Raw genomic sequence first — 20013 nt, 5'->3', positions numbered from 1 at the left:
CAGTTTCTAGATATCATTGGATGGAAAATATCCCTTCTTATTAAAGTGATTTCCCCTGAAACAGAAATTCAAAAAGAACTTTCTAGTGTGCAATTGGAATAAATTGTCCAGATTTCCTAAGGAGCATTAGAAATAAACTATAATCTGCTCAAAAGGCCTTAGCCTAAGGGTCCAGATTTTTTAAAAATTTTGGATTAAGGTTCTGAGGGACCAATTAGATTAATCCAAATGTAGGGAGGAGATAAATAGAAGAAATAAATAAAAACCTTCCAAAAATGAGTAAATACTCACATAAGATGACGAGTGGACTAAGGACCAAGGAAAATAGTTTAAAAAATTTAATTTTTGACACCTCAAAATGGGGATTCCCCCTCATGAAGGAGGTTTCTTTTTCTCATCATTTCTTTCCATCTTAAATCAATAAAATGAGATATTTCATCTCTCCGCATTCAAGTCTAGTTCCAAAAAGTAAGCTGAACTGATCCAAAAATAGTCAAAAATTGACCAAACTGATCTCGAAAATTCTAGAATCAGTTTGCTTGGTTTGAGGCTCACTTTTTCCTATAAATAGAAGCCTCTCCCTTTGTAAAAGCTTAAAAGTGTTTATACACTGTTACTCTACTCCTCCTGAGAGCCAAAAACATTGAGTTCACTTGTTTTTGACTAATTCCTCTACAAAGAATTGGTGGCCACTCTTGATCCAAACAAGAGTAGAACCCTCAATCCCTCAAGCCAAAGGAAAGCTCACAAAACTCCATGTAAGTTATTAATTCTACTTTTTTAAAATTCTAATCTATGGTTTTCTGAATTCTTTGCTTTTTAATGTGATTATGGATTATAAGCCTTGATAAAAAGGCTTCCCCCTTCTCTTTCATTAAGAATTTTAGCCTTTCTTCATCCTAAAATAAGTAACAAATAAATTGAGTTAAACTTTTCCTATTGATAACTCTTTAGAAGTGAAAATTTGATTAGATTAGAGTGATTTAATTCATCTTGGGATAAGTTTTAAAGTAAATTTAGAATGTAAAAGTGATATAAATATCAAATGGTCATACAGGCGCCTCGTGAGTGTCAGCTCATCTTAAGCTTGACATCTCAACACTCCCCCTCAAGCTCAACTCCAACTTATGAACTCCAAGCATATCTCAAAACCTGCGGAGCTTCTCTCCCAAGGCCTTCGTGAAGATGTTAGCGACCTGATCCTGTGTGCTAACGTAGGCCAAGTCAATGATGTCGCTTGCCACCAAGACCCTCTCCATGAGATGAAGTGGTAATGCACCTCAATGTGTTTCGTCCACGTACGAAAACCTGGGTTCCTGACCAATTATATACTTCTAAGATTGTCACAATATATGGCAACCTTTCTCTCCACATGCAACCCCAAATCAGCAAGTAACAAGCTACCTCACATGCTACCACACCGCAGCTCCTTTGTACTCTACCTCTGTACTCGACAAGGCATTTGTGGGCTACTTCTTGCTGCTCCATGTCACAACAGCACTCCCCAATGGAAACATAAATCCATTGTTAGATCTCCAGTCTGAGATGCTACCTGTCCAATCTGCATATGTGTACCCATATAGCTCCAATGTACACCTACTGCATAAAATAATGCATAATCAATAGTGTCTCTCAAATACTGAAGTCCTTTTCTGCAACAAGAATTTACCAAAAACAGCACTCTTGTTTGACTTACACAAACTGCTGTATTTTTTGTAGCGGTACTACACTGCATCGAAATTATCACAACCAGTGACCGTACTTTGCATACATACACCCAATGGAAACTTTGAGACCTCTTTGTAGCACACACAGTGTCTACACAACCAATCGCCCTTCCTACAGTTCCAAAAACAAAGTTCTACAGAGAATCGAAACTTACCCGCAGTGCCCCCGTGAATTAAAAAACGAAGGTCCAGACTCGCCCGAAACACGTTTTCACCCCAAAAAGTTTGTTCAATGGACACTATAATTGCCCTGTAGCTGTGCTCTTTGCGAAGAAAACTCCTCAATCAGAGTTTGTTTGCCAATGCCTCCCGAAGTGCTTCTGACAAGGATGTAGTAGCCAACACAAAGGGGGAATAGTAGATGTTCTTACCCTCGTACCACTTCGTGTGCTTCTCTTGTTTGCCGCTCAGTCCTTAGCATGAACCAAGCTCTGATACTATGAAAAGATCTAGGGGAGACGAGATCTTGAGCTCTTGCAAGCACCCACACATACTCACACAAACCCTAGAAGAGAGCACACAAGGTGAGAAGCTAAAAATTCTTCTTCTTCTTCACACAACAAAATAGGCCTACAACAAAGATAAAGTGACTAACACACATAATAGAGTATATGCAAGCGGTCCATAATGTGAACATGCTAAGAGGAGTGGGTAGATGTGGACTAGTTGGTATAGTCTAGCTGTAGATTCTCTGGCGAAGATATGTCGATGCCAGCTACCAAACCCGCCAGTGATATAAGTATCGAACAGTCATGCAGGCGCCTCGTGAGTGTCAGTTCATGTTGACCGTGACATCTCAACAACTGGAATACATATACAAGTACATAGATATACAAATGGAGATTGGGCTGGTAGTATCTTAGGGGCAGGAAAGCTACTAACGGTTTTATGTTTTCTTTTGGGAGGAATGTTATTGTTAGCTAGAGCATCAAGATAGCAACCAATGGTTGCTTTGTTAAGTGTACATAGGTAGGTGGCTCAGCCTTGTGGATGGGAGTGTCAGGTTGGGGTTATATCGGCTCGGTAGGCTTGCAACAATCGAACCTCAAGCTCGAGGGTGGTTTGAGGTATTGAATCTATGATTGGATGGGGTGAGTTGCTAGACACAATTCATCATGGACATGCGATGCATATGACATCAGGTCTACGAAATCCATTTTAAGACTTCCCAGGTATGTGGGTCTAACCCTTAACTTTGTGGTTCCACATGAGATAATCCTTGGTTAGCTTTATGGAGGTCTTACAAAGTATAGCTAATGAAGAGTGCAGGGAGGAAGAGGGTGAGTCTGAGCTCCTTGTAATAAGTAAACACACACATAAGATTAGACAAGTACATAAGAGAGATAGATGGTTGAATTTTCTTCTATTCTCTTCTCTACTATAATAACAAAAATATAAGAGTACATACTATATGGGAAAGTATTCTACTACTAAAACATACAAGGTTGGTTCATAGTGTGAACTTAGCTACATGAGCTAGCATTATAACTATGCCATACTATATGGGAAAGTACTCTACTATACTAAAACATACAAGGCTGGTCCATAATGTAAACTCCACTACATGAGCTCTCATTATAACTATGCCATCACTCTAGTGAACCTAAGTGACTGTCTCACAGTCTGTAAACCACTAGCACCATATCATCCATAATCTCACCAACCATGCTAGTGGCATAAGTGAAGAGTTGTCATCCTGACATGCATCCATATCCACACTAGTTGAGCTTGATATCTTAACGCTCCCCTTTGAGCTAAACTCCATAGCTTACACTCCAAGAAAGCTCCTGAATTTGCAAAGCTTTTATGTGTTCAATGCCTTTGTGAACATGTTACCTTCCTGGTCCTCTCCTGTACTAACGTAGCCTAAATCCACATGACATGAACCTTCTCCCTTAGAAAATGATAATGCATCTCAATGTGCTTTGTCCTAGCATGATACATTGGGTTACTTAGGCAACTGTATGATGCTCATGTTGTCATAAATGTCAACTGTCCTATCCATGGACTCACCCATAATTTTGTAACTAAGCTACCTCACATGCTCACAGCTCCCTAACCCTGATCTTGGATTAGTACACGTCCCTAATCTCGGGCTATGCTAGCCCTAGGTTGGTCAAGATATAGCATTATCTTCCCCTTCTATCAGATGCACATCCTCATGAGTCCATAAGGAGATACAACATTGTAAGCAATTTTTCAGATCCTAAAAATCAGTCATAAAATCTACTCAAGTCTCATGGCTCTTACCTCCTAAGGAGCCAGTATAAATCTCTTACTTGTAGACCTTGCTACAAAGATCTAATTTCTTAATTCCAATACAAACCAACTCTCCTCTAAGAGTTAAAAGATTCACTATAATCCACGGGTTAAAATACAAGTGCCAATCACACTCTTATCCAAGATTGAGGTAAGACACTCAGTCATGAAGAAGTGCTTATAGAACAACTCTAGCAAAAATCCATAGCGCAACTAAATTGTCATACTGTAAGTTACCTCGCGTACCCTTCCTTCCTTCGTGGTAGAGAGGTATTCACTAGTAAGTAACACCCCAAGATTTTTTATGAAGATCGCCTAATCGAGAGACAATTCTTGATGATCCGATATACGAATACATTCATGGTCTTGGAAGTCTTACCTGATGTTTATCTATATTTCCTGTTTTGGAAAGTACCCAACTAATTGGGTCCACCCTACCACCCACTTTCTAGATTCGGGATACGGTCAACTATGAGGTTTTTAATTACTAAGCACATATGTTTACAGATGCATCACATAACAGAATTCCTTACTCTAATTCCCTTAATGGGTTCCTTTATCCATTAATGCCAACAAATCATTTTAAAAATAAACATATATAATCATAAAATTGAATTACAACACTATCTGAAAAAAACATCCCTCGACGCACCAAGTTACATAAATTTAGGCATTGCAACCATGTGGGCAATAAATTTTCACACATTAGTAAGATGGAATGTCCCGTCACTCACCTACACTAACATGAAACCTGTCAAGCTCGGGTCTACAATCCTCAAAGGAACCCTCGCCCTGCTTTGTAGTGGGTTGACCACCATAAGCAATTGCCCCAACTCCATACTCAAGAGTTGGTTGCCCTAGTTGCATATCCCTTGGTTTATTTTACAACTTTAGAATATGTTACCAGTCTTGTCGTAATCTTTCATCCACAGTTCACGTAGCAATGCATGCAACAAACATACTTACATGAGAGAGAACCTTTCCTATTTAAAGAAAAATTTCTTAGTTAAATGCAGACAATCTCTTTTCTTAATCAAAAACTTCTAGGGTTAGTCCTACTTACACGATGATGTGGAGGCCCAATATTTGCGGTTACGGGAAGGTGAGCTTGTTCTCCACTTCCTTGGGAGACATTTACATCTACCACTATTTGAGGTTCAATTGTATCCTAATCACGGTCAACTATCCTTAGACGCCCACGTCCTCCACACGAGCCATTATTCTTTGTCGTGGTTGAACCTTTACTTATTTTCGAGAAGTATCTCACACGGCTTGGGAGTTGAGCGGAAACCTTCCCTTAGGTAGAGTACATTGAGAGCTTCTTGAAGGTAAAACCTCTAATCTCTAGTTCATTCTTCCACAATAATATTCAACCAATAATTAAGTTGTAATTATTTTTCTTTATCTTGATAGAGAAAAAATGGAAGGAATAGACAAAGACATTGATTGAATGAGAGCGAGAGATATGGGAGCGGAAGAGAAAGAGAGGTGGAAATAGTTGGAGAGGAGAATGGGAGAGGGATTAAAGATTGAGAGAGAGTGTGAAGGTGATTAAGGCAAAAGCCTCTTTGGAGGGAGAAATGATTGTATGTGAATGATGAGGGGGGGTTGGTTGATGAGGGGTTCACTAGTAAAGGAGTGTGAGAGAGGGAAGGTGAGTGAGAGAGAGGGAAAGGTCACGAGGTCACGTGGGAGCGGGAGAGAGGTGTTGACTGGGCGAGGGGGTGAAAGACAAGGAGATAGGAGATACTGTGAGGGGTTCACTTAAAAGGTGGAAAGGGGGTCCCCACAAAGAGAAGAAGAAGAATAGGAAGGGGAGCGTTGGCTGCCTCTTTTATTTATTTTATCATTATATATATATATATATATATATATATATATATATATATATATATATATATATATATATATATATATATATATATATATATATATGAGTATAAGCAGAGGTTCCCGTGTGCAAAAATTTGAGGATTTTACACATACCAAATGGCATCGTGCATTGGTTGTCGACAACACTAGTGCACTTGGTCAATAAGTTCCAGCATCTCATTTGCCCCATCACAAGTCCGAACAACTCATGTTCAAGTAACAAATTGTATCAACACTCCCACCTCACTCACGTCCATGCATATGAAACAATTGTTCACATGAGAAGTTCCAACATCTCATTGCCACCATCTTCACAAATGCTCAAGTAAAAAGTTGTATCGACTCTCCCACCTCACACACATCCACACATGTGAAACAATCGTCCGCATGAGAGGAGTCCTCTGAGTATGCACTATGTTCTCATCAACGCACAATATACCAAACATGAGATCTCCCTTGTCCAAAACTAAATAGAGCATATGCTCAATAATAAGATCTCCTTTGTCAAATCCTCACCCTAAGACTAAACCCAACTACATTTGTTTTGGCAAAGACATAGCTACCATTACCCTAACTCCACACTTCCATTAGATTCTATTTTACTCTCAAAACCCTAACTTCTTGGTAGTCTCATATAGATGTCAATAGAAAGGTTGGGCTTGCTCCTCCCCTAGTTCAAAAAGGTCACTGCAATTCCCACATGCATCACACTCAACAAAAGACAAATATGGGATAAGACGATTGCACTCTTGAGTTTCTAGAAGCATCCCTCTCCACATCTATCCATATAAACACTACTTTCTTCATCAAATCATGTACTCGATTTCAAATTAGCTGGGTCAAGAGTTAACAATAGCAATCTGTCAGCACAATCCACTAATCTCATAGTGATTTGTTAAAGTCATTATCATCATTCTAGTTACGAACATCAACATAGGGACTCGTCCCATTCATCCTCATTGTGGTTTTGCTCAGTTTATCGCTTTTCAACCAAAAATTCATGAATCATCATTTTTCAATCAGAATCCAGTTCAACTCATCAGCTCTCAATCACAATTTTAAAATCATATCAACCACATTCAAATTCATCATCTGGATAGCATTTTAGCTTATAATTTCAAGATCTTAGATTTACTCGTATATACTGCCAGTAAAGAGCTACAGTTATACCCTCGGTATATACGGGTAGTCACGGTCCTTGGAACTATAGGGTAAATACCATCATGTCTAGGCCTCAAGCAAGTCAGGGATTCAATATAATTGCAGTACTTCCATCTGAAGACCCAATTATCAATTTATGAATTTCAGTCTCAATAACAATTTGTATGAATTTTATCACACAATTACAACCTTTTATTGCTTCTTCGTAAATTTTATCACACATTTACAACCTTTTACTGCTTCTTCGTAAATTTTATCACACAATTACAACCTTTTACTGCTTCTTCGTAATTTTTTGACATTTTTGGCTTCTTGGTTGATCCACATTAGCTAAATTCGCTCTGATACCAGCTGTGAGATCCTTGTCCCCACCATGCAACAAATTCAGGGGTGCTAGCAGCGGAAGTAGCACTTCATTTGCACGAGCAAGGTCCCACACTCGGGGCCTCGCCCACGGATATTCGGACAGAGACTAACCCATCGGTTCTTCCAAAACCAAACCCGGAAAAACTTCCCTTGCCTGAAAAGCACGGGCGATTCCTCCAGGATAACTTTTCTCTAACGTAATCAAAACCCTTAACTAATAGAACTGATCTGACCGAGCCCGTAAGTCCCATAGGCAGATCAGGGAAAAGATTGCACTTGGATCATAGAGACCAACGCTTTTTCCTCATTAAGAGGCACAGCCGTTGATTCTTTTCCATAGAACAAATTTTTTGTCTGGGATTTACTTCATCTATCGTACCATAACAGAATTGAGTCTCAATTTAGAGATCCATCAGTCCAGCCTGTCCCATGGGTTAGCCAACTGCCCAACCACTGTAGTGGTGGGATCCAATTAGGAATTTGGTTAGGTTTTGTCCTGGGTACCAGGGAAAAGAGTTCCCACGTCCCCTAATCGGATGTTCATGCAAACTTAAAACTAGTCACACCACTTACACACCCAATATGAAATTGCCTTTTTCACAAAATCAGCTATCTTTAAAAACAATCGTTTAATGAAACCATTGAGTCACTGATCATAATCCTCAAAATCTCCGGTTAAATCCTTATTTGCAATCATTCCTTCATTGGTGTACCTATGGCATCAATGGCAACGAGAACGCTCACCACCTGTCCACTAAGGGGCCTTTTCGATAGTTCCTAGCTCATAGTAACCGGCAATAAATTTACATATCAAAATAGAAACTCCATTGAAGATCAGCAAGATCAACCAACGGATCCATATAAAAGGGCCATGGACTCATCCATTGAGGACCAGCAAGGTCAATCAACCAGATCCATACCCGAATTCAAAAAACAACTCTTACTCCTTGTTCTAATATCTTCCACGACGCACGTGTGGGTATCGTCGACAACCCCGAGCCCGAGCACTGTATGGTTAGCACCCTTTAGGATCCGTCACATAGGTGACCTAGCGCTTCACTCTAGGCCACTTCCTTGGTCCCTCATCCACAGTGCGGGAAGCTCACCATTTTAATCAAACCGAGGCTGGTCAAGACCTCGGCCCGACCTTGCTATTCTAGACATCATCCATTGACTCTCCGTCAACAGCTGCTGCAACTTAATTGATTAGGTCTCCCCACGACCTCATTCACAAGACGGTCAAAATGCTTCCCCATCATTCTTGACATAAAACATTCATTTAAAAAGAGGTCATAAATATAGTTTCTATAACGAACTCTCCTCTTTCCACATTGTTTCACATCAACCACATTATTTGATTCCACAACCATTTCACAAGTATTCCTATTCTCATCCAATCACATCATTATCATCTCATCACACCATTCCTCAATTTATCCTCATCTCAGATCTCATCCACTCGCATCTACCCATATCCACATCTCATCACATGATTCCTCAATTTATCCTCATCTCAGATCTCATCCACTCGCATCTACCCATATCCACATCTCATCACATCACATTCATTCACATCTCATCCATTCAGACCACATCACATTCACTCACAACTCATCCATTCGTTTTACAAAACATCTCATTCATTCACATCTATCCTGATTCACATCCCATCACATCACATTTATTCATATCCATCACATTCACATTCATTCATATCCTTCACATTCACATTCATTCATATCCATCACATTCATTCTCATCACCATTATATCACATCACTTCTATCCACATCATATCTCATTCATCCACATCCATCCAATCGTTCACATATACGACTACTCATATCTATATCCATACATTCATATCTATCACTTCACATCCACATATATTCATGTCACATCACATCACATTCTTTCACATACACATCTATATCCGTTCTTTCACATACATCCACATCCATTCTTTCATATACATCCACATCCATTCTTTCACATACTCATTCACAGCCATTCTTCACATTCACATTCACATCCATTCTTCTCATACACATCCTTATCCATTCTTTCACATACTCATTCACATCCATTCTTCACATACACATTCACATCCATTCTTCACATACTCATTCACATCCATTCTTTCACATACTCATTCACATCCATTCTTCACATACACATTCACATCCATTCTTCTCATATACATCCTTATCTATTCTTTCACATACTCATTCACATCCATTCATTCACATGTATCTGATTCACATCCATTCTTTCACATACTCATTCACATCCATTCATTCACATGTATCTGATTCACATCGCATCTCATCACATCTATCCACCTCACATTCTCATCACCTCTATTCACATCACATCCATCCATCCATCCATTCCCATCTATCTAATTCACATCACATCTCATCACATTCTCATCACTTCTATTCATATTACATCCATCCATCCATTCATTCACGTCTATCCTCATTCACATTCGTTTAAACATAGAATTTAAGAGAGTTCTAATTTTTGATATAAAGATTCTTTACGCACCTATTTATGCATAGAATCAACTTCAGTGGGAATAACACTTTTAACAAAATCCTTTTATGTATCTATTTATGCACAAATTCAATTTTAAGAAAAATCACACTTTATGAATCTTTCTATGAATCTTTTTATGCATAAATCAATTTTAATGAAATTAACACTTTTGGAATAAAAATAAATCTTTTATGCATCTTTCTATGCATAAATTCATCTTTAATGGGAATAACACTTTTGAAATAAAAATAATTCTTTTATTCATCTTTCTATGCATAAAATCAAAATTAATGAGAATAACTTATTCGAAACAAAAATAAATTCCTTTATGCATCTTTCTATGCATAAAATCAAAATTAATGAGAATAACTCTTTTGAAATAAAAATAAATTCCTTTATGCATCTTTCTATGCATAAAATCAAAATTAATGAGAATAACTCTTTTGAAATAAAAATAATTTCCTTTATGCATCTTTCTATGCATAAAATCAAAATTAATGAGAAAACTCTTTTGAAATAAAAATGATTCTTTTACGCATCTTTCTATGCATAAATTTAATTTTAATGGGAGTGACTTTTAAAATAAAATTAAATCTTTTAGAATGCACAAATGGAAGGAATTACTCTTTTAGAATAACCTAATGATAAATTTTAGTTCTACAAAATTTAAGAAATTTTGTCATAACCTCCTTTGTATGGCTGACCATTTCTCAATTTTAACATTCAATTTATGACTTGAATTAATCCAATTTGAATTCTAATATCTCTAATCTACTCCATTTTTTAAAAATTAAGAGAGTAAACAATGAAAAGAGTTTAATCAATCATTTAATTAAACTTTCTAGGATTAAGAAGGGCTGAATTGTAAAGAAAAGGGGGTGGTCTCTCCATCAAGGCATAGCATCAGATTTTAATTCAAACATTTTCAAAGCATAAAATTTAAGAAAACCATAGATTTAAAATTCACAATAAGTAAGAATTAAGCTTACATGGAGTTTGTTGTTCTACTCTTGTTTTAGCTCCACAAAATTTAAGAAAATTTTGTCATAACCTCCTTTGTATGACTGACCATTTCTCAATTTTAACATTCAATTTATGACTTGAATTAATCCAATTTGAATTCTAATATCTCTAATCTACTCCATTTTCTAAAAATTAAGAGAGTAAACAATGAAAAGAGTTTAATCAATCATTTACTTAAACTTTCTAAGATTAAGAAGGGTTGAATTGTAAAGAAGAGAAGGGGGTGGTCTCTCCATGAAGGCATAGCATCAGATTTTAATTCAAACATTTTCAAAGCATAAAATTTAAGAAAACCATAGATTTAAAATTCAATAAGTAAGAATTAAGTTTACATGGAGTTTGTAAGCTTTCCTTTGGCTTGAGGGATTGAGGGTTCTACTCTTGTTTGTAGAAGCAAGAGTGTCCACCAGTTCTTTTGGAGAGGATTTAGTCAAAAACAATTGAATTATCAAGTGAATTCAACGTATTTGACTCTAGGGAGGAGTAGAGTAACAGTGCATAAACAGTATCAACCTTTTACAAGAGGGAGGGTTCTATTTATAGGAAAAAGTGAGCCTCTAACCAAGCAAGTTGATTCTAGAATTTTCCAGATCAGTTTGGTCACTTTTTCACCATTTTTATGTAAGTTTAGCTTACTTTTTGAATCTAGTTGAAACAGGAGAGAGGAGAGATGAAAATATCTCAATATTTGTGAGTTTAAAACTCTTCCACACATGTGAAATAGGTGCCTCCTTCATGAGGGGAATTCCCCACACTGAGGTGTCAAAAATGCATCAATTTCTCTAAATATCTCTTCTTTTTTACGAATAAACCTTGTTCTTAGTCAACTCTTCATCTTATAAGAGTATTTACTCATTTTTGGGGGATTTTTATTTTAATCTTCAATTTATCTCCTCCCTACATTTGGATTAATCTTATTGGTCCTTTTTACCTATTTTCAATTTATTCCAATTGCACACTGGAAAGTTCTTTTTGAATTTCTAATTAGAAAAATCACTTTAATAAGAAGGGATATTTTTCCATCCAAAGATATTTAGAAACTGAATTACCTCTTTTTAGAATATTTTCTCTCTCTAGGCCAAAACAGAGAGAAACAAGATCTGTTATTATTCTAAAAAGAGGATTGATTATAGAGAGAGAAACTGGACATCTTGAGGGGCTGGGGGAGGAATCTTACAGCCTACCCTACTTAAAAAACGTGAGATGTCCTCATCTCGCACAGCAGGTGGAGTATGATCTCTTTCATCATCTTCTTCTTCTTCTTCAATCACTTGCAGCATTACTGCCTTGGAAGTGGACGGCCGATTTGGGAACAACTTTCTTTGACTTCCCCTACTCTGAGGCAGAGGTCTTGCATTACTTTGGTTTGAAACTGCGGGTTGGTTAGAGGGTCTATCTCTGGGAATTCCCTGACTTTGGTGGCGGTGGATAGAAATCTAATTACTCTGGAAGGAAAAAGCTGGAGTCTGGAATCTTGATCCCTGATTTCCCATCCCTGAAAACCTTGATCCAAAAGGAGTTGGACAATCCATACTGTGATGTCCAAATCCTTGACAGTTATAGCATTTCACTCCCTTATTCAAGGGTGGAACTTCTGAAGTTGAATTCGAGGGGATTGCGTTTTAGGAAAAGGACATTTCTTCCATTGTGAAACTTCCCATATCCTGGGCTTGACCCTGATATCTCTTAGGCAGTGGAAGGTTGGAATCACCTTCAGGAACTAAAAACCTTTTGAAAGGTGATGGTGCTGGCTTTGGTGGGACCTTGACATCAAAGGCCTTGGAGAAATCCTTCACCATCCGCACTGCTTCCGCCATGGAAACGGGCTTGGCGTTCTTCACCAAAATATTCAAAGGTTTGTTTAGTCCCTGAATGAACTTGGCCATCAGCTGTTCTTCATTCAGCGGTGGCAAGTATTTGAGGAGGAGAGCAAAGGCTTGGTGATATACTTCAATAGTTCTGCTCCTCTGGGTTAGCTCTAAGAATTCGTTCATCTTTGTTTCCAAAAAGTCGGGAGGGCAGAACCTTGTCCTTAGGTAAATTGTGAGATCATTCCATGTCTCGATATTGCAATCCAGATGGTTTGTCTTGCTGTGGTTTCTCCATGCCACTCTGGCTTTTTCTACTATCTTCAGCCTTGCAAGAGCCATTTTGATCTTCTCATTGTACCAGTGACATCAAAGTACTCATCCATTGCTTCGATCCACCTATCATCCACCTATCCATAGCCTCGCCCAAGTTTTTCCCTTCACCCTTGAAAGGCCGAGGCTGCGAACTATGAAGAGTTTTACGAACATCCAAGTCGAGCTCTTCCTCATCGAGTTGGGGGTTATCATTTCTACCACGACGACCTCGATCCATGTTCCTATCAATACGAAAAAATCTTGTTAAGTCCTTTTATTTATGATTCAAATCCGATTTTTTATTCATCTGATTCTGGGGTTCTTTAGATAGGTCGGCTCCCCACAGATTCGTGGGATAAAGATACTCGCATTTCATAGTGATTTGCTGAAGTCATTATGTGTACGAATGAGAAATGATGTGGATAGAAGTGATGTGATATAATGGTGACGAGAATGAATGTGATGGATATGAATGAATGTGAATGTGAAGGATATGAATGAATGTGAATGTGATGGATGGGATAGATGTAAATGAATGAGATGTGAGGTAAAATGAATGGATGAGTTGTGAGGTAAAATGAATGGATGAGTTGTGAGTGAATGTTTCATTCAACGATTATTTTTAAAGATAGCTGATTCTGTGAAAAAGGCAATTTCATATTGGGTGTGTAAGTGGTGTGACTAGTTTTAAGTTTGCATGAAAATCCGGTTAGGGGACTTGGGAACTCTTTTCCCTCATACTCGGGACAAAACCTAACCAAATTCCTAATTGGATCCCATCACTACAGTGGTTGGTGGGCGGTTGGCTAACCCATGGGACTAGATGAGGTTGGACTGATAGATCCCTTAATTGAGACTCAATTCTGTTATGGTACGATAGATGAAGTAAATCCTGGACAAAAAAATTATTCTATGGAAAAGAATCAACAGTTGTACCTCTTAATGAGGAAAAAGTGTTGGTCTCTATGATCCAAGTGCAATCTTTTTCGTGATCTGACTATGGGACTTACGGGTTTGGTTAGATCAGTTCTATTAAGGCTTTTGATTACGTTAGAGAAAAGTCATCCTGGAGGAATTGTCCGTGCATTCCGAGCAAGGGAAGTTTTTTCGGGTTTGGTTTTGGAAGAATTGATGCATTAGTCTCTATCCGGATATCCGGGGGCGAGGCCCCAAGTGTGGGACCCTGCCTGCATGCATGAAGTGCTACTTCTGCTGCTAGCACCCCTGAGATCATTGCGCGATGGGGACAGGGATCTCGAAGCTGGAATCAGAGCGAAGCGAATTTGGCTAATGTGGATCAACCAAAAGGCCAAAAATGTCAAAAATTTATGAAGAAGCAGTAAAAGGTTGTAATTGTGTGATAAAATTCATACAAATTATTATTCAGACTGAAATTCATAAATTGATAATTGGGTCTTCAGATGGAAGTACTGCAATTATATGGAATCCCTGACTTGCTTGAGGCCTAGACATGATGGTTTTTCCTAATAGTTCCAAGGACCATGACTATCCGTATATACCGAGGGTATAAATGTAGCTCTTTACTGGCAGTATATATGAGTAAATCTAAGATCTTGAAATTATAAGCTAAAATGCTATCCAGATGATGAATTTGAATGTGATTGATATGATTTTAAAATTTTGATTGAGAACTAATGAGTTGACCTGGATTCTGATTGAAAAATGATGATTCCTGAATTTTTGGTTGAAAAGTGATAAACTGAGCAAAACCACAATGAGGATGTATGGGATGAGTCCCTGTGTTGATGTTCGTAAACTAGAATGACAATAATGACTTCAGCAAATCACTATGAGATTAGTGGATTGTGCTGACAGATTGTTACTATTAACTCTTGACCTAGTGGATCAAGTTAAGAGGGGATGATAAATTAAAAATGCTAAAATGCTATCCAGATGATGAATTTGATTGTGGTTGATATGATTTTAAAATTCTGATTGAGAACTGATGAGTTGAATTGGATTCTGATTGAAAAATGATGATTCCTGAATTTTTGGTTGAAAAGCGATAAAGTGAGCAAAACCACAATGAGGATGGGACGAGTCCCTATGTTGATGTTCGTAACTCATCCATCCAATTGTTCACGTGTACGACTACTCATATCTATCCATACATTCATATCTATAACTTCACATCCACATATATTCATGTCACATCACATCACATCACATTCATTCACATAATACACATCTATATCCGTTCTTTCACATACATCCACATCCATTCTTTCACATACTCATTCACATCCATTCTTTCACATACTCATTCACATCCATTCTTCACATACACATTCACATCCATTCTTCTCATACACATCCTTATGCATTCTTTCACATACTCATTCACATCCATTCATTCACATTTACATCGCATCTCATCACATCTATCCACCTCACATTCTCATCACCTCTATTCACATCACATCCATCCATCCATCCATTCCCATCTATCTGATTCACATCAAAATCTCATCACATCTATCCACATCACATTCTCATCACTTCTATTCATCACTTCTAGTCATATCACATCCATCCATCCATTCATTCACATCTATCCTCGTTCACATTCATTTAAACATAGAATTTAAGAGAGTTCTAATTTTTGATATAAAGATTCTTTATGTATCTATTTATGCATAAAATCAACTTCAGTGGGAATAACACTTTTAACAAAATCCTTTTATGCATCTATTTATGCATAAATTCAATTTTAAGAAAAATAACACTTTTAAAATAAAAAAATCCTTTATGAATCTTTCTATGCATAAAATCAATTTTAATGAAATTAACACTTTTGGAATAAAAATAAATCCTTTATGCATCTTTCTATGCATAAATTCAATTTTAATGGGAATAACACTTTTGAAATAAAAATAATTCTTTTATGCATCTTTTTATGCATAAATTCAATTGTAATGAAAATAACACTTTTGGAATAAAAATAAATCTTTTATGCATCTTTCTATGCATAAATTCAATTTTAATGAGAATAACTCTTTTGAAATAAAAATAATTTTCTTTATGCATATTTCTATGCATAAAATCAAAATTGATGAGAATAACTCTTTTGAAATAAAAATAACTTCCTTTATGCATCTTTCTATGCATGAAATCAAAATTAATAAGAATAACTCATTTGAAATAAAAATAAATTCCTTTATGCATCTTTTTATGCATAAAATCAAAATTAATGAGAATAACTCTTTTTAAATAAAAATAAATTCCTTTATGCATCTTTCTATGCATGAAATTAAAATTAATGAGAATAACTCTTTTGAAATAAAAATGATTCTTTTATGCATCTTTCTATGCATAAATTCAATTTTAATGGGAATGATACTTTTAATAAATCTTTTAGAATGCACAAACGGAAGGAATTACTCTTTTAGAATAATCTAATGATTGATAAACTTTAGTTCCACAAAATTTAAGAAAATTTTTCCATAACCTCCTTTGTATGGTTCACCATTTCTCAATTTTAACATTCAATTTATGACTTGAATTAATTCAATTTGAATTCTAATATCTCTAATCTACTCCATTTTCTAAAAATTAACAGAGTAAACAATGAAAAGAGTTTAATCAATCATTTAATTAAACTTTCTAGGATTAAGAAGGACTGAATTGTAAAGAAGAGAAGGGGGTGGCCTTTCCATCAAGGCATAGCATCAGATTTTAATTCAAACATTTTCAAAGCATAAAATTTAAGAAAACCATAGATTTAAAATTCACAATAAGTAAGAATTAAGCTTACATGGAGTTTGTAAGCTTTCCTTTGGCTTGAGGGATTGAGGGTTCTACTCTTGTTTGTAGCAAGAGTGGCCACCAGTTCTTTTGGAGAGGATTTAGTCAAAAACAATTAAATTATCAAGTGAATTCAATGTATTTGACTGGGGAGGAGTAGAGTAACAGTGCATAAACATTATTAACCTTTTACAAGGGGGAGGCTTCTATTTATAGGAAAAAGTGAGCCTCTAAGCAATTTGATTCTAGAAATTTTCAGATCAGTTTGGTCACTTTTTGACCATTTTTAGGTCAGTTTAGCTTACTTTTTGAATCTAGTTGAAATAGGAGAGAGGAGAGATGAAAATATCTCTTTATTTGTGAGTTTAAAACTCATCCACGTGCCTCCTTCATGAGGGGAATTCCCCACATTGAGGTGTCAGAAATGCATCATTTCCTCTAAATATCTCTTCTTTTTTACTAATAAACCTTGTCCTTAGTCAACTCTTCATCTTATGTGAGTATTGACTCATTTTTGGGAAATTTTTCTTTTATTCTTCAATTTATCTCCTCCTTACATTTGGATTAATCTTATTGGTCCATAGGAAACTTAATCCAAAATTTTCAAAAAATCTGGACCCTCTCAGGCTAAGGTCCTTTTTACCTATTTTCAATTTATTCCAATTGCACACTGGGAAGTTTTTTTTTTGAATTTATTTTTCAGGGGAAATCATTCTAGTCCCATCGAACTTAGTGATCATTCAGAGATGTTAACAGGTTTGTTTCTCTCCTACCTAGGCCATAGCTTGATGCTTAGAGATTAGGATACTTTGTGGCTAATACATTATATCCATGGCGAGTTCTATTTGTTTTGAATTGGAGTAGAAATTGAATTACCTCTCTCTAGAATATTTTCTCTCTCTAGGCCAAAACAGAGAGAAACAAGATCTGTTATTATTTTGAAAAGGGGATTGATTGCAGGGAGAGAAACTGGACATCTTGAGGGGCTAGGGGAGGAATCTTACACTCCTCTCAACACTGTAACAAGATTGAAAAACTAGAAGAGATCCCTAGCACATGCTGCTACTACTAGAGGCATCAAATTTACAAAACCAGGGCCAAGAAAGAGCTCCTGAACAAGCAAGAGTGACCAGGCACTCAAGAAAGAAATCCATAAAGATCGGCAAGGGTGAAAGCTAGGTGGTTATCAAAAGCACTTTAGAAGACGGCACTATAACTCATGCATTGACTTCTTCATCTGAAGAGGAAGATTTTCTATACGCTATGCACCAACTACCAAAAAAGCTCACTTAGTATCCTAACCCCATTAAGGAAAAGAAGAGACTTTTGGTATCCCAAGATTTGGTCTGGGAATGCCAAGCGCAATTGGAAGATGAGCCTCCTCTGCCTACCTTGAGCCATGTCCATCGGTCTCAAGCCTAATATCTGCTGAAGAAGCTCAGATATATCCTAGAGTGATTCTAGACCAACGACCCCCACAGAGGCTAACAGAAGAAGTAGCTTTCACTTCAGCATTTACCCCCCATCAGGGGAATAGGGTGATCGAATATCTTAAAAACTTGGGAGGTGACCAATTTAGGGAAATGAGCACAGAAATCCCCATTTCTATCCCTTACACTCAAAGGAGCTTAAGACTAAGCCAAACCAACCTTCCTAGCAAAACAGTCCCCATTCCAAGAGACATTGTAAGTCTCTCTTCTTTCCTCTCTTCTCAAGTCCAAATCCATATTGGCACTTTGCTCCAAAGTAGCCCAAGCCTATGGAATGATTTGAAGGGTGTATGAGATGTGATAAGAGGTGTATGAGATGTGATAAGATGAGATAAGATGCATATGAGATAAGTTAGGATGTGATAAGATGAGTTAAGATGTGATAAGAGGTGTATGAGATGTGATAAGATGTATCTGAGATGAGTTAAGATGTGATAAGATGAGATAAGATGCATATGAGATAAGTTAGGATGTGATAAGATGAGTTAAGATGTGATAAGAGGTATATGAGATGTGATAAGAGGTGTATGAGATGTGATAAGATGAGATAAGATGTATATGAGATGAGTTAGGATGTGATAAGATGAGTTAAGATGTGTATGGGATGAGATAAGAAGTGTATGTAATGAGATAAGATGTATATGGGTTGTCATAAGGCGAGAATGGATGTGATGTAAAGAATAGATGTGAAGGTGTATGGGGCTATATGCATGGGAAGGAAAAAAATAGATGTATGCATGTGGAGTATGGATGTGAATGTGCATGTAAATGTGGATGTATGGATGAAGATGCATGAATGTGCATATAGATGTAGATGTACGAATGAGGATGTGGATGTATGCATATGGATGTGTATGTATGGATGTATATATATAGATGTGGATGTATGCATGTGGATGTGTATGTATGGATGTATGTATGTGGATGTGGATATATGAATAAGGATGTGAAAATGGATATATGCATGGATGTGTATGAAGAATAATGAAGGTGAATTTGTATGGGAAATAATGTGTCATTGATATGAATGAATGGATGAGAATGAGTACATATGAAGGGAATGTGGAATAAGTAATATGGATTGAGGAGGGATAATGTGGAAAGACGGAGTTCGATATAGAAACTGTATTTTGTGACTGTTTGTAAATGACTGTTTTATGTCAAGAATGCTGGGGAAGCATTTTGACCGTCTTATGGATTGAGGTCATGGTGACCTAACTGATAAAGTTGCAACTGCTGACGGAGAGTCAATGGATGACGTCTCGCGCAGCGAGGTCTTGACCAGCCTCGGTGCGATTAAAATGGTGAGCTTCCGGTACGGCGGATGAGGGGCCAAGGAAGTGGCCTATGAGTGAAGCGCTAGGTCACCTGCAAAGGATCCTAGAGGGTGCTAACCATACGGTGCTCGGGCTCTGGGTCGCCCACGATACCCACGCGTGCGTCGAGGAAGATATTGGAACAAGGAGTAAGAGTTGTTTTCTGAAACCGGGCATGGATCTGGTTGATTGACCTTGCTGGTCGTCAATGGATGAGTCCATGGCTCTTTATATGGATCTGTTGGTTGATCTTGCTGATCTTCAACGAGAGTCCATCTTGATAAGTGATTATATTGCCGAGTATTATGGGCTAGGAACTATTGAAAAGGCCCTTTTGGTGAGCGTTCTAGTTGCCAATGATGCCATAGATA

The sequence above is a fragment of the Cibotium barometz genome, chromosome 43, assembly GCF_041138505.1.
Source record: "Cibotium barometz isolate CiBa-2024 chromosome 43, ASM4113850v1, whole genome shotgun sequence".
In the NCBI taxonomy this organism is placed as follows: domain Eukaryota; kingdom Viridiplantae; phylum Streptophyta; class Polypodiopsida; order Cyatheales; family Cibotiaceae; genus Cibotium; species Cibotium barometz.
This window is presented reverse-complemented; position numbering follows the sequence as displayed.